The sequence below is a fragment of the Neophocaena asiaeorientalis genome, unplaced genomic scaffold, assembly GCF_003031525.2.
Source record: "Neophocaena asiaeorientalis asiaeorientalis breed wild unplaced genomic scaffold, Neophocaena_asiaeorientalis_V1.1 scaffold150, whole genome shotgun sequence".
In the NCBI taxonomy this organism is placed as follows: Eukaryota; Metazoa; Chordata; class Mammalia; order Artiodactyla; family Phocoenidae; genus Neophocaena; species Neophocaena asiaeorientalis.
In genome coordinates this window covers 3,116,925-3,138,627 of record NW_020176571.1, presented here as the reverse complement: position 1 = coordinate 3,138,627, position 21,703 = coordinate 3,116,925, and the positions used below count along the sequence as shown (strand labels likewise).

The 21,703-nt window shown below is 53.8% G+C and overlaps 1 protein-coding gene across 2 annotated transcripts in view; it reads right to left on the bottom strand.

The window, feature by feature from the left end:
• TSPAN9 (tetraspanin 9) overlaps positions 1–21,703 on the bottom strand; it is a 177,061-nt gene that overhangs the window by 148,168 nt on the left and 7,190 nt on the right. The window contains exon 1 of one of the 2 annotated variants that reach the window (XM_024733475.1): positions 1,533–1,549. The exons of the other annotated variant lie outside the window; for it this stretch is intronic. The gene's annotated coding sequence lies outside the window, so the exon portion shown is untranslated. Of the gene's footprint in view, positions 1–1,532; positions 1,550–21,703 lie in introns of those variants that run through there. 2 annotated transcript variants of the gene reach the window in all.

Here is a 21,703-nt window from a genome sequence, read left to right as displayed (position 1 = left end):
GAGGGACGGAGGGCTCGGGAATGCACAGGTCCCACCCAAAGGTGATGCCTGACACTCAAGCAGCCAGGGGTTGCCCACTGGCTGGTGTGGGCTCCAGGCAACTAGTCCTCCTCTAATCTCTAAAAAGCCAGAAATCTCTAAGATTGTGAAATCTCTTCACTGTTTAAACGTTGGCTCTAACAAACAACAACATCAACGGGGCAAACAAAATACATCTGCGGCCCGGATGTGACCCAGGCGCCAGACTGTAACCTTGGCTCCAACGTTAGCATGTGTGAAGTGGAGGCAAGAGCCCGGCGGGGGGAGGACCAGATGGGGTTAGGCCTGACCCCTGCCCCATGACCCCCAGAAAGCACCTGACAAATAGCGGTTGTCAAGCAGCCAGAGCTGGAAAGGCCTCCAGGAAGAACCACCCCAATCTGCTCAGTCTCCTAAAGAGGAAACCTCCAGAGGCCCTGGGGCCGAGCCAAGATCCACAAACACACCAGCAGCAAGAGCCGGGCTGGCCCCCGACGCTCGGGCTCTCGCCTACGTCCCACAGACCCCAGCAGCCTCTCCCTGCTCCACTCGGTTTGTCCCAGGTGTCTCCATAACTGTCCCTCACGGGTGTGGCCTCACCAACTGTGATGGGCAGCTCCCCCCAGGTAAGCACGCTGTGCACTCAGCCTCACGCAGGTCAGGGGCCCGGTCACTGTGACCCGACCAGGTGACCGGTAGCCATGCTGCTTCCCCTCCCCTGCACTCCCGCTCACACTGAGTGGGCTCCGCGGGCTGGCCCCGTGCCAGGCGCTGCCCCTGACCCACCCCAGCCCGAGCTGGGGGGTAAGGGAGGAGGGCACCAAAGAATGGGGTGCCGTCAGCAGGTAGAAAGGCTGAGGCTCAGGTGAGGCCTAAGCACAGAGGAAGGCAGCCAGAGGCCAGGAGCATGCCCGGGGCCGGAGCTGGGGCCAGGGCAATGGGAGGAGAGAGGACAAGTGGATGGCGTGGGTGCCTGGGCTCTGGACCAGCTGGGTTTCTGCCACACCAGGGCACTAACTGGGCAGCTTGTAACCAGCCAGCTTTAACTAGCCGGGTCCCAAAGCACTTGCTGTGTTCGCTGAGGTGAACCAGGGCTGCATCCTGTCCCCGGGCCCTGGGGGTATCCTGTCTGAAGTTGAAAACTTCCCGGCCCTGATGTCCAGGGGAATGGTCCTGGACCGTCTCCACGGCACACACGGGAGCTTTCCAACCATCAGCAGCAGAGAAGCACGCCTTAGCCTTAAAGAGGCAGTGGGGAAGGAGAGCGGAGGGGCCTGGGCTCCGGGCTTCCTAACAGAGGTTCCAAAGAGGGGAACTGGGAGGGCTGAGGGGAGCTGAGGGGCCACCCGGGACAGACGCCTCACGTGGCAGCCAGCACCAGGCCGTGCCCTTTGGAGGCTCCCTGACTCCCTGCATCTTCCCAGCTGGGAACCCCACATTCACCTCCCCAAGGGTCCCGGAAAATCATAACAAAGCCCAAGGTCATCCGCACCTTGCAGCTCAGTCTCTCTCACCTGCTGCGGCTCCCTCTTCTCTCCAAGTCTCAGGGGGCAGGGAGAGAGGGCGGGGAGGCAGGGGACTTGTGGTTAAACACCAGGCAGCGAGGTGAGGGGTGGGAGGGGCGGCAGAAAAGAGAGCACACAAACATCACGTGTTGAGAGATTTCACAACGACGGTCCAGAAAGTCAGAGAGATTTGGGAACTCCACCTCCGGCTTTCCCCACCTGGAAAGAACACAGACTTTGGAATCCCCCAGATGGGCATTTAAATCCCTTCTCTGGCATATTCCACTGTGTGACCTCAGGGTGGGGGAGGCTCATGAGCCCCTCGGAGCCTTGTTTTCCTCGTTTCACACAGCAGCTGCCTGGTGCACGAAGGGAAAGCAGTGACCCTCCTCCTGACAGCAAACCCTCCTCCGCCCCTTTGCAAGCATCCTGAGGGCAAAACGCATGGTCCGGTCTGGGGCAGAGAAGGAGCGCCTTTGTGCTCACTGAGAACATTCGTCCGTGACCAACTTTCTCAACGTCTCACCTGCTCCAGTGTGGACGAGACCACCGAGTCTGCTCACAGCACCGCACAGAGGGCGCTCAGCTCCACTTCCAGACCACGCGGACCCCCGAGGCTCGGCCCTGGGCCCCCAGCCCTCCCACACCGTCAACCAAGATTCTGTCCTCCTAACCGCTTGCCTCGCTTACTAAATGCCCCCTGATACCGTTCACACCGTGGGGGCGTTGGCACAAGGAAAGGGAGGGGTAAACGTCTTCCCACAGGTTACAGACGAGGAAACGGGGGCAAGGAAACCAGATTGTCTGCTGCCGCCTGGCAATCGGACCAAGGCTGGCTCTCACCGCGATGGCAGGACGGGGGAGTGAGTGGGCACTAAGGAACCTGAGGGCAAACGCGGTGGGGTTGAGCTGAGGCCAAAGTTTTCCCATATTTGTCAATAAATACAGATGATGGGCCCTGTTCTATCAGAAAAAAAAAAAAAAAGGAGAGATCAGGTAATACCATAGGAAAGGTCGGCGAGCACCCTCATCACCGCCCCTAACAGCTGCAGTGCCTTCCACCCGCCTGGCAGGTTCTAGACGCTTGACCTGTGTTAACTCACTTAATGTTTATAAAAACCTGGTGAAGCAGGTCCTTTATTATCCCATTTTACAGAAGAGAAGAGGTCTTAAAGAGCCTGCCCAAGGTTGCACGACTGGGGAGGGGCAGCCAGGGTGTGAACCAGGATGCACACAGCCCTAACCATCTCCCGTGGTACCTCTCAGCACACAGGCCCACCCCACTAACCGCCCAAGCCCTGAGCTGCCCCACTGGCAGCCGGCCCGCAGGCCCCGGGGTTCCTGTACCTGCAGCAGCTGCCCCCAGGCTGCTCCCTCCAGCGGCAGGAGCCGGGACTCATACCTGCAGCATGGGCTCCCCTGCTGCCTCTGCTTCCAGGCAGGGATGAGACCCAGGAGAAGCCAGGGGCCAGGATGCTACCCGGATATTCTGTTCCCACTGACTCAGAATCCCAGGAGAACACAGACGGGGCAAGACAGACGGGGGAATTTCTGAATGAGTAACTAACCACAGAAGAATACAGTTATGTCATTCAGCCAGGAACATAGTTAGGGATGGGCTTTCAAACAACCAGGCCCGGGGAGTGGGAAATGCTGCCTCATTGCTGCCGCCCAGGGCAGAGCTGGGCCACTTGTGGGTTTCCAGATGCTCCTGATTACAGAACTGCAAGGTCTGTACCCCCACGGGCAGCAGCAGAGGGACTGATGGACACATGTGGATTCCTCCCACCAAGAGAAGAGAGACGCCTTAGAATACAAAAATCAGACGGACAAATGATGGAGCGCTGATTCCTCTCCCTTCCCGTGTTGTTTTTGCTGAACTGCTTTTATCATTGGGCTTTGATCACCATCTCCCTCCAGCAGCTTACAAAACCAAGCCCAATAAGTGTATCGATGGCTCTGCCCCGTTAGGACAGACGTGGTGACAGGAGAGGCGACAGTGGGGAAAACTCAAACTCCCCAATCACAAACCCTTTGGGCAGAGCGAGCTGCGCCGTGACACCCATCAGGGAGCCAGATGCTGTAGGTGGCCAGGGCTGCCTTCCTGGACGGAGCTTGGAAAGCGGGAGGGGAGACCGGGCAGGCTTTGGCTGGAATTTTATTTTTTCCATAATTTATAATGAAGTTATCTTTCCTGCTCAAGCACTTCCTCCCATAAAACCGTCCTCCTGGGAAAGGTGAAGATCTGTCACCCTCTAGGCTTACAATTCATTCTGGCACTGAGTGTGTGGATCTCCAACTGAGAAGGCTCGGGCCAGGCCAGGAAACAACAAACAGCTGGGATGCAGCCAAAGGCGGCCACGGGGCGGTGGGGTCTCGGGATGGAGTTATCGGCGGGACGGCTGGTAGAACTGGAGAGGGGACGGAGGGTAGCTGTCGTCCGATGCTCCCGCGTTGCCACGAGGACGAGGCGGCAGGCTCGTCCTTGGCTCTGCCGGCAGAGGCATGGCCATAGCACGGCTCCAGAAAGGCAGGGATGAAGACCAGACTGTCCAGCTGTGGGCTGGGATGAGGGGTACTCATCCCTGTCCCAGCAGAGGCTGGAATCCACCAGACCGGAGCCCAGTGCGAGGCGTGAGTGGGGAGGATGACATGTGAGGACCCTCCCTCCTCTGAGCATCCCTGTGGTTACCTGGCGACGACCATGCACCCTGAGGAGCTGCGTGGCCTCAGGAAGGGCAGGTTCTGTTTCCCGGGTTTTATTATTACCATTTATTAAGTGCCTGGGATTATGCTCTGCACTGCACGTGGGTCACCCTGTTTAATCTCCACCATAACCCCGAAGGCAGATGCTATGCCTGCCACACAGTAGGTGCCCAGTAAATATCTACTGATGAATGATGCATGAGTGAATCCTTTTCCCCAACGAGAAAACTGGAGCCTAAAGAGGACAAGCATCTCGTCAAGGGTCCAGCAGCCGGGCAGCAGCAGAGCTGTCAGTGAAGCCTGGCTGAGCCCCCAGGGTCGGCATCCTGAGTCACCGCACTGTTCCCTGCGGCCACCGCCTCGGTCCTCAGAGACCCTTAAAGAGTTGGTAGCTGTGACCAAATGTGACAAGTGCATCACTAAGAGGCATCAGGCTTTGTTTCCCAAATACGCTCTAATAAGCATGCATTGCTTTTACAGAAGAAAATAACAAAACTTATCAAAATGTTCCTGTTCAGCCCACAATCTCACAAGCAAAGGTGGTGTGTCCATTTAAGAACTAGTTGGCCAGTCAAAAAGAAAGTTAAAAAAGTGTTCAAAAAATGCAAATAAAGAGTTGTCTGCGAGGACGGGGGAAACTGGAACGCCCGTACATGGCTGGTGGGAGTGTAAATTGGTACAGCTGCTTTGGAAAACAGTCTTGTGGTTCCTTAAGACGTTCAGCATTCAGTCACCATGTGATCCAGCAATTCTACTCCTAGGTGTTTTCCCAAGAGAAATGAAAACCCATGTCCACACACACACAAAATTGTATATGCATGTTCATAGCAGCATTATTCATAACCATCAAAAGTGGAAACAACCCGAATGTCTGTCGACTGATGACAGACATGGACAATCAAAATGTGGTACGTCCGTGCACAGAATATGATTCGGCCTCAAAAAGGAATGAAATTCTGATACGTGCCATCACGCGGATGAACCTTGAAAATGCCACACTAAGTGAAAGAAGCTAGTTACAAAAGACCACATAGAGTACGATTCCATTTCTATGAAATGTCCAGAATAGGCAACTCTATAGAGACAAAAAGTACATTAATGATTGTCTAGGGCTGGGGAGCGGGCAGAAACTGGGGGGAAGAGGAGAGATGCTAATGGGTACAGAGTTTATTCTGGGGGTGTTAAAATGTTCTAAGATTGATGGTGATGATGGTCACACGATTGAGAATCTGCTGAAAGCCACTGAACTGTACACTTTAAATGGGTGAATTTTATGGTAGCGAATTATGTGTCAATAAAGCTAGGGTTTTAAAATATTTATTTATTTATTTCGCTGCACTGGGTCTTAGTTGTGGCACGCGGGATCTTTAGTTCTGGCATGTGGGATCTTTTAGTTGCGGCGTGAGGGATCTAGTTCCCTGACCGGAGATCGGACCCGAGCCTCCTGCGCTGGGAGCGTGGAGTCTTACCCACTGGACCACCAGGGAAGCCCCTAAAGCTGTTCTTTTAAAAAAAAAAGAACCAGTTGCCCATCTTCCTTAATTTTAACAGATTACAAGGAATCTGATAAGGGGTAGAGATCCTGACGTTAACTGACGGAAGGCCACAGCTCGCAATCTCACTACCTCTTGCCCATGGCCAAGATTTCATTCAGTCATTCAACAAACATCTATCATTCAGTCATTCAACAAACATCTATTGAGAACCTACTATACGCCATGCATCAGGCTACGTGTGAGGTCAATAAACTGCAGCCCACAGGCTGAATCCAGCCTTCGCCTGTTTTTGTACAGCCTGCAAACCAAGAACAACTATAGCGTTTTTATGAGGTTGGAAAAAAATCAAACGCCAGATAATATTTCCCAACAGGTAGAAATTATATGAAATTCAAATTTCAGTGTCCATAAATAAATTTTATTAGAACGCAGCCACTCTCACTGGTGTTCGTGTAGTCTCTGGCCACTTCAGAGCTAAAGGGCAGAGGTGAGCAGCTGCAGCAAAGACCTGATGGTCTGCAGAGCCTAAAATATTTACAATCAGGTCCTTTACAGACAATATTTACCAGCCCCTGCGCTAGATGCTGGAGATTTAGGGGAGAGAAGAGAGGAGCAGTCACGGTCAGGGCCTCTGTTCTTGTTTGTCCATGGCCCCAACAGCCAGACAGCCGGGCTCTGAGGACCACACACTGAGTGTGTGCGGTGAGCACAGAACAAGGGGGCCAACCAGGCCTGCTGCAGGCAGGCTTTCCTGGGAAGGACTGGCCTCTGAGACCAAGAGGAGCAGGAGAAGTGGCGTGTGCAAGGCCCTGGGGCAGGGGCACGCAGCCCACTGAGGGTCCAGACGAAGGCCGCTAAGGCTGGGCGCCGAGTGGAGGGCAGGGCCTGCAGGCGGCACCAGAGTCTGTGCTCCACGAGGTCCATCTCCTCCCGCCCCTTCTCCCCTCCCCGCTCCTCCTCTCCCCTCTCTCCCTCTGGCGCCTCTTCCTTTCTCCCCCTCCTTGCCCCCTCACGCCCCAGGCATTCCCTAAGCCGTTACCTGGCTTAGCTTTCTCCATGGCACTTAACTCTACCTGCTACACATGCATTTGCTTGTTCACCAACCAGTTCTTACACTAGGATCCGAGCTTTACGAGGACAGGAACTTTGTTGTTTTTTTTTCACTGCCGTATTTCCAGCACCATGACCTGACCTAGAGTCGGCTCTCATATAAATATTTGCAGAATAAATGCAAACTCAAAACACTTAAAGAAAATTTAAGGGCTAAATGTCCTTGATTTGCAACCTTGGGCAAGTTATTTCTTTATGGCTCGGTCTCCTGATCTGTAAAATAAAAATAATAAAGGTATCTACTTCACGGTAAATAAGGTAATACACATAAATGTTGATTATTACTGCTATTATCGTCCTCTTGTGTTACTTGTCTATTTCGTGTCACATGTTAAAGGGGGAGTTTTTAAAACCTATCTCATTTAATTCTCATATAAGCCCCATGAGATAACTTTTATTACAAATTCCCTCTGGACAGATGAGGAAACTAAAGCTCTAAGAGACCAGGTCAGCGGTCCAAGGTCACACAGTAAGCCACAGAATTAATATTCAAACTAGCACCACTGGGCTTCCAGGGCTATGCCCCTTCCTCTATACCCAGCTGCAAAGTGAAAATGCCCGAGGAGGCTGGGGAAAGGGAGCCGGCATGTCCTGGAGCAGCTGGGGAGCCCTCATGAAGGAAGCACCCTGTTCTGAAGGACTAAAAGGACGCACATGAGCAGAAGAGTGGGTGAAAGTCATTCTAGGTCAAAAAAACAGAAAAGGCGGTGGGGGCAGTTCTTTTCGACAAGAAGCGTACACTGTCCACTGTCGTAATACAAACAGGAGAGGACAATGGTGGACTCACAGGGCTGGCACTTGGGTGAAACCTTAGATGCATCTGGTCGGACCGCTTGTTTCACAGAATGAGAAACAAAGGCGCGGTGAGTTGGGGACGCTGTGAAAGCTGTGCCCACGCTGACACTTCATCCTTATTCCTACTCGTCTCCTTCCCTTCAAAAATCACAGGAGTACACGCTCACTACAGCCGGAGAAACACTCCAAACAAGAAAAGTGTTCCCTGTGTCCCCACCACCAGCCACAGCTATGTCAGTTTCACATCCAACAGGCTCAGGGCCACAGCAATCAGCTCGCATCTCAGAACAGAAGGGAACCTGCGTGCACTGTGCTTCTGTTTCCATTTCTGTTACCAAGTCTGTCTGCAGTTCGTCCATTTGCTCACTCATTCACCCAGCCGGCGATTACTGAGGGTCTCACACAGACCCGGCCCAGTTCCAGTTACTGGGATTCTGCAATGGACCCACACGATAAAATAATCTTTCATTCCTTCCCCACGAAGGCTGAAGACACTGGTTTGTTAAAAACAAGTGGGGACGGGACTTCCCTGGTGGCGCAGCGGTTAAGAATCCGCCTGCCAATGTAGGGGGACACGGGTTCAAGCCCTGGTCTGGGAAGATCCCACATGCCACGGAGCAGCTAAGCCCATGCACCACAACTACTGAGCCTGTGCTCTAGAGCCCGCGAGCCACGACTACTGAGCCTGCGTGCCACAACTACTGGGCTCGTGAGCCACAACTACTGAAGCCCACGCGTCTAAAGCCCATGCTCTGCAACAAGAGAAGCCACCGCAGTGAGAAGCCCACGCACCGCAAGGAAGAGTAGCTCCCGCTTGCCACAACTAGAGAAAGCCCACGCGCAGCAACGAAGACCCAATGCAACAAAAAATAAATAAAAAACAAACAAACCAGGAGGCCTGATTAAAAGTCTGCTTTAGGAGACCTCCCTGGCAGTCCAGTAGTTAGGACTTTGCGCTTCTACTGCAGGGGGCACGGGCTCGATCCCTGGTCAGGGAACTAAGATCCCACAAGCTGCGCAACATGGCCAAAAAAAAAGTCTGCTTTAGAAAGAGCTCCCCCCGCCCAGATCTCCTCTCCCACACCATCTGGCAGGTGACCGTGGCCGTGCCACCCCACCCCGGGGGGGTATTCTTTGCAGGGGCAAAGGCAGAAGGTCTGTGGACTGGGGACACCCAGCACAAGGCATTACGTTGAAAACAGGGGATTCAGCTGAAGCACAGAAGGCCGAGATCCCTGCCCTCTTTCCATTAGTTCCCAGGTAGGTTAGAAGATTCTTCTCTAGGGAATCTAACAGCTCAGGAGAAAATACCAAAGATGTTAACTTACTGGGTTCCTAAATGAAACAGGCCAACCAGGTCACCCTACGTGAGGCCCAGAGTCCACAGGATGCTCCTGCCACAGACACACACACAGACACACACACACACACACACAAACACACACACATACACGCACACATACACACATGTATACACACGTATATACACGCACACACGTGCGTGCGCACACAGATGCACGCATACATACACATGCGTGCACACATAGATACACATACACATGTATGCATGCACACCTTAATGCCCCATTAAGGTACGCATACACATACATACACACACATACACACACACACACACCTTAATGCCCCCCACACATGTAACCAGACTACAAGGATCACCAGACTTCAGGAGAAAGCCTGTCACAGGAAAGACAGAAAAAGCACACACACACTTTATAAGAAATGGTGAGGAAGAACCCTCCCATTTAGTCTTTTTTTTTTTGCGTTACGCGGGCCTCTCACTGTTGTGGCCTCTCCCATTGCGGAGCACAGGCTCCGGACGCGCAGGCTCAGCGGCCATGGCTCACGGGCCCAGCCGCTCCGCGGCATGCGGGATCTTCCCGGACCGGGGCACGAACCCGCGTCCCCTGCATCGGCAGGCGGACTCCCAACCACTACACCACCAGGGAAGCCCTCCCATTTAGTTTTAATGAATAAAAGTATCATTAATAGCCTCAGAGAAGTAAGAGGCGATGCCGCATCCATGAAAACAAAACAAGATGCTATAAAAACAAAAAATGTATATTTAGAAAATATAAGAACTCTTAGACATTAAAAATATACTAATTAACATGAAACCCTCAACCGAAGCCTAGAATGTAAAGCTGAAGAAATCTCCCAGACTTCCCTGGTGGTGCAGTGGTTAAGAAGCCACCTGCCAAGGCAGGGGACACGGGTTCGATCCCTGGTCTGGGAAGATCCCACAAGCCATGGAGCAACAATGCCCATGGGCTACAACTACTGAGCCCACGTGCCACAGCTACTGAAGCCCACATGCCTAGAGCCCATGCTCCGCAGCAAAAGAAGCCCCACAATGAGAAGCCCACACATACTCTTGTAACGAAGAGCAGCCCCCACTCGCCGCAACTAGAGAAAGCCCGCGCACAGCAACAAAGACACAATGCAGCCAAAAAGCAAAAAAAGCAATCTACCAGATTTTGCAGGGGTTGGGGGGAGTGCACGTAAGGAGAAAGAGAAAGACAATAAAATTGTAAGACTAATCCAGGAGATTCAATATCCAAATTCTAGGAGCTCCAGAGGAAAGAAGAGAGAAAACGAAAGGAGCAAATCAATGAAGTCATTCAAGAAAATTTCTCAGCACTAAATAATGGGTGTTTCAAGACTGACAGGTTCCAGGGAGCCCTGGATGGAAACATATCCACACTGAGTCGTGTTACTTCTGAAGTTTCAGAACAGCAGCCAAAGCGGAGACTTTTACACGCAGAACACTAGAGATTCCAGAGAGAAAAACTGTGTTACCTGCCAAAGATTAAAACTGGAACATTAGACAGTAACCTTGGAACTTAAGCAATGCTTTGCACACAAAAAAGATCCCTAGCCTAGAACCCTACAGCAAGCCACAGTATCAGTAACACGCGAGCGTGGAAGGAATGTTTTTTCAGATCCGTGAGGCCAACGAAGGTTCACAGAGCACCTGTGCAGCGCATGCATTTCCCTTGCGGTGCAGGTACTGGATTTCCACCGGCCTGTCCCCTAGACTAGAGCCCAGAGGCTGTGTCTTATTCCTCCCCGTAGCCTCAGCACAAGATGTTATGGGGTTACCCAAGAAAGGGGGAGGTGGGGGGCACTTAGCGAAGGGAAGTGACCCTAAACAGAATCCTCGGGGATAAGGACCCACAGCACCATGCTGTCCAGGCAGCAAGAACACAAGCCAGGGCTGGGGACCCGTCACAACCCATCAACTTGTTGGCCACAGACAAGAGTTCTAGCTGGCAGGTGAAACTCAAGCCAGGAATGAACAAAGCCATGCGCAAGTAGCGCTGGTGATGTTACCAGGTATCTGGGTTTGTTTTAATCAGCTTTTCTGGAACAAGGTGATATATGAGTCGATGAGATACAACCAATCTGAGCATGAAGAATGGGGACAGTGAGGCAGAAGTCTGGCTCCGGGTGTGACCTAAGGGTCTCTGGAGCAGTCTGGCAGCCCCACAGGGCACAGGCCACCAGGACACCAGTGTCTGAAACACAAAGGGGAAGCTGGACCTTACAACAAGCACACGGAAGCCCCGGAGGGAGGGCACCTGGGCCTGGGGGCTGCCCTGGGCCAAGGAGGCCCTCTCTCCTCACCCCTGCCCGTGAAAGCCAGAGCTCGGAAGCTCAGAAAGATCCAGGCCCAGAGACTGGGAACGGAGGCCCGGCCACCTGGCTAGTCAGCCAAGCCAGCTGGGAATCCAAGCCCCATCTCCAGGCCCCTCCCACCCCTTCAGTCCCGCCTGGCCAAGCACAGGTTCTCACGAGGATGTTCCCTTGCTGGATTTCCAGTTGGGAAGAAGCTGCCATGGAGGAGCCGCAGCCTGGCACCTGCTCCAGGCGGCTTTTGGGAGAGGCCCCCTCCCCCATGCCCGCCCCGAAGGAGGCGCTGGAGCCTCAGTGGATTCCCACGGCCCCTTGACGATTTCCTGCTCTGCAGCAGTGGTGGCTCTGAAATAGAAATAAAGTCAGGGGCCTGCCTGCTTGGCTTCTGAGGCTGGTAACCCGCTGGGATCTGAGCAGCCAACAAGGAGCCTTTCCTTCCTGAAACAGCCCCAGCCCCGAAAGGGCGCTGAACAGGGCGCCCTCCTCCCAGCCCCATCGAGGTCTGGCTCTGCCAAAGGCGTACGTTCAAGGTGGGGGACTGGGGGGTGCATGCAGGGGGCCCGGCGGAGGGCTCCCCTCTTCCCACGGCCAGTCCCCTCCTGGCTGGTTCTACAGGGCCTGTTACTCATCACAGACACAGCACCTCCCAGCTGAGGCATCCCCTCTGTCTCTCCAAGGTGAACTTGAGGCACCAGTAGAGAAGGCGAAGGGCTGGGGCTGTGAGGACCCGCTGCTGTCACAAACTCTCCTGCCAGATCACCTGCAGCTGGGGTCCAGCCGCTGACGTGCGCTGTGGGCAAGCATGTGAGCAGGCATGCAGGCGCGTACAGAGCACGAGTGTGAACCAGCACGTAAGCCATGTGCAAGCGTGCGCGTGCATGCCCCGTGTGAGTGTGCATGCGGGGGAGGGTGCAGACAGTGAGTGTGTGAGAACAGGAGACGTGCGTGCACGGGGACCTGTGCAGAGAGCGGGCCCCGAGTCCCCGAGGCGCCGCTAGGTAAGGGCAGGGCGTCCCACCCCAGCCCCCCTCCCCCAGGTTCAGACACCGAAGTGCAGGGTAAACGCAAAGGGAGCGGCCTTCCCCCAGTCCAGAAGCCCCCATTTCCCACCAGCTCACCTATGCCCTCGCCCCTCCTCGAGGCCAGCTGCACCTGGCCTGGGCCTCTAGGTTCCCTCTTCTGCTCCCACACCAGCTTTACTCTGACCCCGATTTTCCACCCTGCAGCATATTTTTTTAAAAAACAAGGAAAAATCCCCCTCGCTTCCTTCAGGAGCAATAAATAAGAGGATTACGGAAGTGACATTCTGAAAGTGACCTGAACTACTCAGAAGACAAGAGATGGATAAAATACAGGGCATTTTGGCCCAGATTCACTCAGAAAGAGAGGGAGGGTCTGCCTCCAGGGAGGGGGGACCATCTGCAGTGGCCGCCCGCCAGCCTCGGGCTGAGCCCTGATCGGTAGCAGAAAGCCCAGGCCTCTAAGTCACAGGGCTTATCTAACATGCCAAACACAAGACACGGGGTCCTTGCGGGCCCAGAGAGGCTGCTGTCTAGAGTCAGGGCACAGACTCCACTCCCCAAGCTGCCTTCCCTCATCTAGAAGCAATCTGTCCCACCCTCCAGCAAACACTGAGGTAAAGGGGAGAGCCTGCCCCACACCGCTGCTGGCTGGCCAGCTGAACAGCTGAGAGCGGCCAGAGAACAGGCACAGGGCAGCCTGACCCTGACCCCAGACGCCTGTGCCGTCACCCTAAGCAATCTGTCCCTTCGCCCCTGAAAACCGGACAACAGTCGAGAGCGCAAGCTTTGGAATCAGGCTGTCCCCAGCTAGCAGCTGCTCCAGCAGCCGGCTCTTGGTTTCCTCCTAAGGAAGATGCAGGTAACGTCGGTCGTCGGAAGGATCCAATGGAACGTGCACGCCCGGGGTCTGCCTGGTGCCCAGCACACAACACGCACTTGATAGACAACAGTTACTGCTGTTCCTCCTGCTGCACACTGAGCCGGCTACACAACGGCCGCCGTGGTCCTTCCGAAATGAAACGCAGGTCCGTCTCCTTGATCTAATTCCTCCAAAGGCGCCCACCTTGCCCACCATAAAAGCGACAGCCCTCAGAATGGCCCTCAAGCCCCTGCAGGGTCTGAGTCCTGTGACCTTTCCCTTGCTCCCTTCACTCAGCTGTACTGGGCTCCAACAAGCCTCACACGCTCCTGCCGCAGGGCCTTTGCACCTCCTGTTCTCTCGGCCCTGGGATGCACCTCCCCCAGATATCTCCAGGACTCACCCACCTCTTCTTCCCTCTCTGATGAAATGTCATCTCCTCAGGAACGCCTTTCCTAAGGACACTGTTTAACCCACAATACCTGCCCCCTGCCCCTTCCTCCCACCCCCTTCCCTATCTCACTCTGACCCATAACATTTGTCACTATAGATTTTAGTTATTTGTTTATTGTTTGTCTCCCCCTCCAAAATATAAGCTCTTGTGGTCGTGGATTTTTCTTCACTCCTGCATCCCCAGAGCCTAAACAGTGCTGGCCCCCAAACATTTGTGGGATGAATGAGTCTCAGGACATTTAGGACAGCCCCACTCGGGGGTTGCCAGTCCTTTAAGGCTTAGTGGCCTCCTCTAGAATAAAAACACGCTCGTTCTAGCCACTTCTCAAGGTCGTTGTCAGGAGGAAACGACAGGTAAGATGATTTCTGGGAATATTCTTTGGTGCTTTCACAGTGGGGCGCCCTATAGAAATGGAAGACCCCAAAATTATTTATCCAGCACCAACTGAATAATTACTTATTCAGTCCCGGGGTGGGGACCCTGAGTGCTAACAGGACACCACAGAGAGGGGTTTACACAGACAGTCCTTGCCTCCAAGGACCGGTCTGAGGCCCTCGGACCTGCGGGCACGCCTGGTACTGCTCACCACAGAATCCCTTGCACACGGCAGGTGCCCAGTAAACGCCTGGCAGAGCATAAATGAGAAAGTCCCACATGGATAACCACATAGAGAATAGAAAGATCACCCATACAAAAATCCTCAGTAAAATATCTGTTGACCTAAAGCAGCACGTAGACAACAGCTACCACAGATAAGACTGACAAAAATACTGAATATATTTTTATTATCTTCACAGCAGAGGCAAATGTGTTCCAAGGCAGAAGTCAGGAATTGATGCAAAAAGCCACGGGGAATGGAGAACAAATTCAGGAAACTTCTTTCTAGTGAGTGCATTTCAAGAATTAGGCCAAAATCCTGCAGATCATGACAGAATGCGCTCCATCGATATTAGCTGTGATTATGCCATTGCTTGTTTTTTTGTTTTTTGTTTTTTATATACCATTGCTTTTATTATGGTCTTGGCACCCTCCAATGGAACAAGCGGGAAACGAGACAGAACACTCAGGTTTCCCATCGAACAGTGAGAGGCCCAGGAGCACCGCTTCCCGCTGAAGCACCTCTGGACTGCAGCGCGGCCCAGTCACGGGGATGAAGGGACGACTCCATTCGGTCATCAAGGGCTCCTGAGTGCCTGCTTTGTGCCAGACACCATCTGGGCACTGGACAGACAGAACGCACACAGAGTGATGCACCTCCTCTCCCCGGGCCCCTTTTCCAGGGCGCGCGGGCTTTGTGAGCCCGAATGCAGGCAGGTGCCAGCCCTCCAGGTACACCGGTCTCCAAAGAACGTTCCCTCTCCGTTAAGGGAGACAGGATGCTCATTCACAAAGGGTTCTGAGCACTGGCTGAGGAAGAGGCCAAACCCACACTGCTCGGGCTGGTGAAAGCTGCTCTGGGGACCCGGCAGCCTCGGACACAAAAGAAAGTCCTGCAAACGGGCCATCCTCCAGCTCCCCGGAGAGCCACTGTTCCTCCCATCTCGCAAAGTAAGAAATGGAGCCTCCTGCAGGTCAAACTGGTCTGGAGGCCAAGGCTAAGAGGGCCAGAAAGTCCCCAGTTCAAGAGCGCTCCTTATGCCCATGGTGGTGCCTGGCTCGCCCGGTGGGGGAAGGGAGCAGTGCACCAGGAGAGAGGCTCCCGGAGCTCAGGCCTCTCACTCAGGGCACAGCCCAGCACTCGGCTGCCAGGAAGATCTCTCTTTCTTTCTTTTAAGAACTCTCTTTCTGCAAAGCCCTTGCCCCAGAGCCTGCCCAGCTGTGACCGCTTACAAGCGACCTGACCGGGCTCCTTCCATACAGAGGTGGGACAACAGCTTCGGGGAAGCAGGAGACAGGCCCTTGGCTTAGGACCCCTTCTGAGGTCCCCTCCCCTCCCCCAAAGCCACCGAGCCGCAGCCCCGCCCGTCCTTCCTGGGCTGCATCCTTAGAAAGGGGAAAAGGCAGGTGCTTGAGGATTCCCTTGATAATCTGCCAGGACCACCGTTAAACAGGCCTCCCCAGCATCTTCAACCTGGGGGTGAAACCTCCCGGGCACTTCCAGTCCAGGGAGGAGAGGCCCCGCGGAGGAAGAGACCCAAGACCCAGAGCAACAAGCCAGCGAGCAGTCAAGAGCGGAGGTGCCTGTGCAGAGCCACGTTCACCAGCACGGGTAGGGCTGCAGCAAGGCTGCCAGGCTTCGCTGTGCAGGAGGCTCACAGTCATCCTGCCTCAAAGGCACCGTGTGTCCAGACACAGGAGACAATGGGACGAGGCGCCGACACAGGGCCAGCCCGGATCCATGCGGTGCCAGGCAGGCTGAAGGGGGATGACGGGGCCCAGCACCGGCAGCGGGAGGCCGCTTCTGCAGGGGCCCCAGACGAGGCCCGGCGACGGAGGCTGCAAGGAGTTTCACAAGAGTAGTGAGGAGCATGTTTCAGGTGTGTTTTCTGAACACGCTTGCACAGGTGCGTACGTGCGTGCGTGCGTGCGTGTACGTGTGCGTGGGATGCAGAGTGGCGAGGGCGGATGAATCAGGGGCTCAAAAGGAGGAGTAACATTTAACCTCGTTGAGTAGAAAAGTATCTTAGAGAGTATCTCGTGTAACACTGTACCTACTCTTCATCCCAAACAAAATCCCGGGTCACTATCAGTCTTTGCTTAAACCCCAGCAGTGATGGGGAGCTCACTACCTCCCAAGGTAGCCCGTTCCTCCTCTGCCGGATGGCTCCAGCTGTTAGGAAGTTCTTCCTGGAACTGGGCCCACGTCTGACCTCCCCGAATCCCCTCCCCCACGGGTCCTAGGCACCTGGGTATTTAGGCTTTGAAGCCACAGGACATGTTTAAACCCTCCTGTCCACATCAATCCTGCCCACGTCAGGAGGCCATTACTGTGCATCCCCTCCCTTCCCATAACACTCCATAAAAATAACTTCCAGACAAAAGGAACATTCCCAAACCCTTCACCCAGTCCCCATGTGGTGTAGTTTCCACCATCTTAGTCACCCTCCTCTGGATGCACTCAGAGTTGCCAGTATCCCAACCAGAATTAACAAAACCCAGATGCAGATGTGCTACAAGCTCCACAGAGCACAAAGTGTAAACCTCATACCCAGGGCAGCATTGTTTTTCTTAGCAACCACACGGCACAATTAGCTTATAGTTTCTTCCAGTTTATTCATTTGGTCCACAAACAGGAGCTGTTTCCTATGTGCCGGGCACTGGGCTAGGTACAAAGGATGTTAAGGGAAATACCGTATCACCTTTGTGCTCAGGGAGACAGCCTGTGTGGAGAGATAAAAAAAAAAAAAAAAACCAGATGAAACACGGGGGAAAGAACACACGGCTAATGGGGTCTTTCCCGTAGGAAGGCTGACTAGAGACACCTGCCCCAGAGGGTAACGATGCCCAAGGTGAGTGTTCCAATAATGCTAGCCTCAGATTACAGCCACGGTGAAGTGACAGGGACTGGCTTCACCCTTGCCCCTTAAACGACTAAAAAGCTGGACAGAAGGCACGAAACAGCTGCTTCAGACACTGGACAGCAGGCAGCACTAGACTGTAATCCGTGAGAGAAGGAAACACAAGAGGGAGTCCCATGATGGCCAAGCTTACTGTCCGGAGGCAGCACCCACACAGCAGCTGAGGACAAGGAAGCCACACGGGGTCCAGTGGTCCCACCGAGTTGAGGAGACAGAAATTGGAGTTCATAGAGATAGAATTTTTAGGGCAGAACTTTGGAGAGAAGGGGACTGCACAGAGAGGGTGCTCTGGAGAAGAGTCCCCCGGCATCTCCAGCTGACCTACACAAGTGTAGGGTAAAACACCACAAGCCTGGGAACAGAACCAACAGAAAGCAATGGGCCAGCCAATCTGCGGAGCTCACTCAGGGCCACATTCCCACCAACGGGAGCAGAAGAGCTCCCGACACACAAGGCACTGGGTAGAGTCCTCAGAGGGTGGTGCCTCAGTAGTGAAGCTACATTAGCCCTAGCCCGAAGGCTGAACGCACCCTAACAAAGCTTACAAGCAAGCCTCGGACATATTAAACCAATCCCAAGCAGTTAAGATGCATGCCAGAATAAAGTCCAATACTATTTGAAGGAATGTAACAAAATCCAGCAACGCTCCATTGACAACATCTGGCATCCAATCAAAACTTAGCAGGCATTCACAGAAGTCGAAAAATATGAGCCATAACCAGGAGGAAAAGCAGTCAATAGGACAGACGCAAACATGACAGAGATGAAACCAGTAAACAAGGGTGAAAAAATAGGACAGACGCAAACATGACAGATGATGAAACCAGTAAACAAGGGTGAAAAAATAGGACAGACGCAAACATGACAGACGATGAAACCAGTAAACAAGGGTGAAAAGAAACAGTAATTGTATGTCCCATAAGCACAAGAATGCAGAGGAAAACATAAGCTTGGTGTGAAGAGAAATGAAAGATATAAAAAAAGACTCGAATGGAACTTCTAGAGATGAAAAATCCCATATCTGAAATGAAAAATACACTGGATGGGACTTATTAACATTGGATTAGACACTGCAGAAGAAAAGATAATTGTACTCGAAGATATTAACACTAGAAACTATCCAAGATGAAGCACAGAAAGAAAAAAGATGGAAAAAATTAATGGAGCTTCCGCAACCTACAGGACAGTATCAAACAGTCTAATGTACACATAGTGGAAGTTCTAGAAAGAGAGGAGAGAGAAGGGGGAACAGAAGAATACTTGAAGAGGGAATTCCCTGGCAGTCCAGTGGTTAGGACTCTGGGCTTCCACCCAGGGGCCCAGGTTAGATCCCTGGTTGGGGAACTAAGATCCCGCAAGCCGTGCAGCACGGCCCAAAAAAAAAAAAATTCTTGAAGAAATCATGGCTGACTGAGCTTTCAGATTTGGTAAAACAATGCTCATAAGAGAAAAAACCATGCAGGATAGAAGGGGAGTTCCAAGCCAGGCAGACAATGACAAGAACAATGGGAAATGAGAACCCGTGTGGAGGGCGTTACACAGACAAATGGGACAGAGTGGCCCCAAGTGGGGAGCAGTGAGGCTGGACACTGCTCCAGGTCACTGCAGACTCTGCAAGCCTCACTCAGCCCCTCGGACCTCATCTTGTAGGCCAAGGGGCAACCACCTCAACCTGGACAAGGGCAACTATTTTCTTAAACCTAAAGTCTGACTTTGCACAAGCAGGAGGGTCCAGAGAACAAAAGAGAGGTTTGAGGCCCAGCTGTGACATCTGAGCCCTCAGCCTGTCCCCATGGGGATGACTCAGCTGAGATGTTCACCCTTGGACCCCCCCTTTGGAACAAAGAGCGGAGGCAACAAAAACATCCCACCCGTCTGAGAAGGGTCTTCCTCCCCGCGGCTCCTGGAACCAGGTAACTCTCAAGCCAGAAGGGACTTGGGGATCACAGACTCCTCACTTTACACACGAAAAACCCAGCGAAGTGACGTGACTGATCCAGGGCCAGCCAGGTGTCCTGACTCCCCGGGGCCGCTCTTTCCACTGACCACTCACCTGCTATGATCCCCAGCGCCCTTCCAGCACCACGGACGGCCCGGAGGGCATCACGGGTCAGCGCACAACTACACGGGTCTCTACACACCCATGCCGGCTCCTCCGGGGCAGAGGCAGATGCCTGGCATCACTGTACCCCTGACCTGCTACCGGACGGGTGCTCAGTACGCGCCCCCTTCACGCGCACCGTGCAGAAGGGTCTCTGGGCCTGACTCCGGGGAAGGGAGGGAGAGAGGAGGCTCCCCACGATGCAAGGCCAGAGCTGCCGCGAGCTGCCTAGGTCCGAGGGGGACAGAGAAACAGAGCAGAGAGATCAGAGAGAGGGCTGCACTGACCTGACCAGTGGGTGTTACCAGGCGACCCCCGAGAGGCAGGGACGAGCTGGTGTGGGAGGGACACTCCTCTGGCTCCTTATCAGACTGGCCCCAAACCAGCCCTGAGCTCCCACCTGCTCCTGCCCGGAAGAGGAAACTGTCTGAAACCTTCCTCCTCTTCCCCTCCCCTTTCCAGCACCTCCTTCAGCCCCAGCCTTGCTGTGGGCTCTGGGCTGAGCGGCACCTCTTTACAGGGGTCACGAATGAGCAAATTCTTGAGCTATTCCTGGGGCCTCGATTTTTATCATCCTTCCATTCTGGTCAATTCTGAGAGGCCAACGGCCAGGAATGCCAGAGAGATCCGAGCCCGGCCCACCAAACCCAAAATAACCCCACATGTGCCTCTCTCAAGTCCTCAGGGATTTGGCCATTTTGGGTGCATGTTTTCCTACAAAGCTGCCCCCCTGGCCCTGTGAGGTTACCTCTGAGGCACCCCTGGGGGAGCTGAGGAAGGTGGGAGCAGGGGAGGGGAGGGGCGGGGGATAAGAGAGGCAGAATCCAGGCTTAGGATCTGCAAAGGCTGGCTCCAGCCTCCTCCACTCAACTGCCTGGAGCTCCTGGGAAAGCCAGCCTCAGTTTCCTCGTCGTGAAACCTCCAAGCAGCGGCCTCCTCTTGCCCACGACTTCCTGTCCGCCCCTTCGGGAGAGGCAGCGATAAGGCCCCCTCCCTGAACTGCAGACGCCTTAATAAGAAGCTCCTGGTTTGAGAGTCCTGCGCCCTCCCCAGAGACATCTCCCACCTCTGCAACTGTGAAGATGGGGCGGTTTTACATCAGGCAAGTGCTCCAAGTGTCCAGGGAAATGGGTAGGATGGAGGACACGTTTCTTTTCACGTCGCAAATGCAGTATTCGTGCATTCAAAAACGACTGGCGTGCCCACCAAGTGTTGGACAATGAGAAAACAGGCAGAGCATCAGTGGAGGGGAAAGTCCAGGCCTCTGCTCTTCAGCAGAAGTAGAGATAGAGATTGAGGCGAGTGGTCAGAAGTGCCCCTGCCTGGCAGAGCACCAATGCCCAGAGGCTGCGCAAGTCCTGAGTCGTCTGAGTCCTCTGGCTGCACGAACACTGCACTGCTCAGGGTGCAGGGCTGGCGGAGGGGGAGGCTGCAGGGGTCGGTGGAGACCGGGCCCCGGGCCCCTGCACCGCCGGGTTTAGGATGTGCAGCACCAAATGCTTTAGTTCCTGACGTGAATCAGGAACGTTAAAGAGACTTGGTTTAAAACAACCACCATCATAAGATAGATATACCCTCTTAGGTATTTCTTTAAAGCTGTACCATCCCTCCAGTGAATGCCCTTGAGGATTTTTCTGCAATGAAAATGTAATTTTTGGCAAACTGAAGATTTAGCACTCCCTGGTGGGAGTCCCAAGGAGAAAGGGCCCACAGTCTAAGGAATCACCTCCCCTTTGCCCCAGAGTCAGGGTGGGGCTCACCTCCCCAGCCTAGCATCCTCCCTCACCCCGGCCCACAGACAGAGCGTCAGGTCCCCCCACTTCGCTCACAGGCACGGCACCATCAACCATCTGGATAAGCAGTGATGAAAGTGGATGATGAAACAGAGGTAACATCGCTTTTTATTCCAGATTAGGTGTGACTGTCAGGCATGAGGCTTCAGCTGGTCAGACTGGCTTCTCCTCCAAGCCCTACATTGAGGGCTCTGGCTACAGCAATCCCATCCCTTCCTACTCGGCCTCCAGAGCCCATGCCCGGGTGCCATGGACGCTGCGGGGCCGAACCTCGGGGGGAAATGGGAGAACACGATGAAATCGAGAAGGCCTTTGGTAGCTTAGAACAGAAGAGGTGTGGGACTCACCTAAACCAACATTGGCTGAAGCTCTTACCACACAGAGCACCAGGGCTCAAAGATGCCTCGGACCCTCGCAGAGTCAGAGTGGCCAGTATTCCACAACAAAGAGAAGCCACCGCAATGAGAAGCCCGCGCACCGCAACGAAGAGTAGCCCCCACTCACCACAACTAGAGAAAGCTTGCGTGCAGCAATGAAGACCCAACGCAGCCAAAAATACATAAATAAAATAAATAAATTTATATATAAAAAAAAAAAAGACTCTGCGCTTCCACTGCAGGGGGCATGGGTTCGATTCCTGGTCGAGGAACTAAGATCCTGCATGCCAAAAAA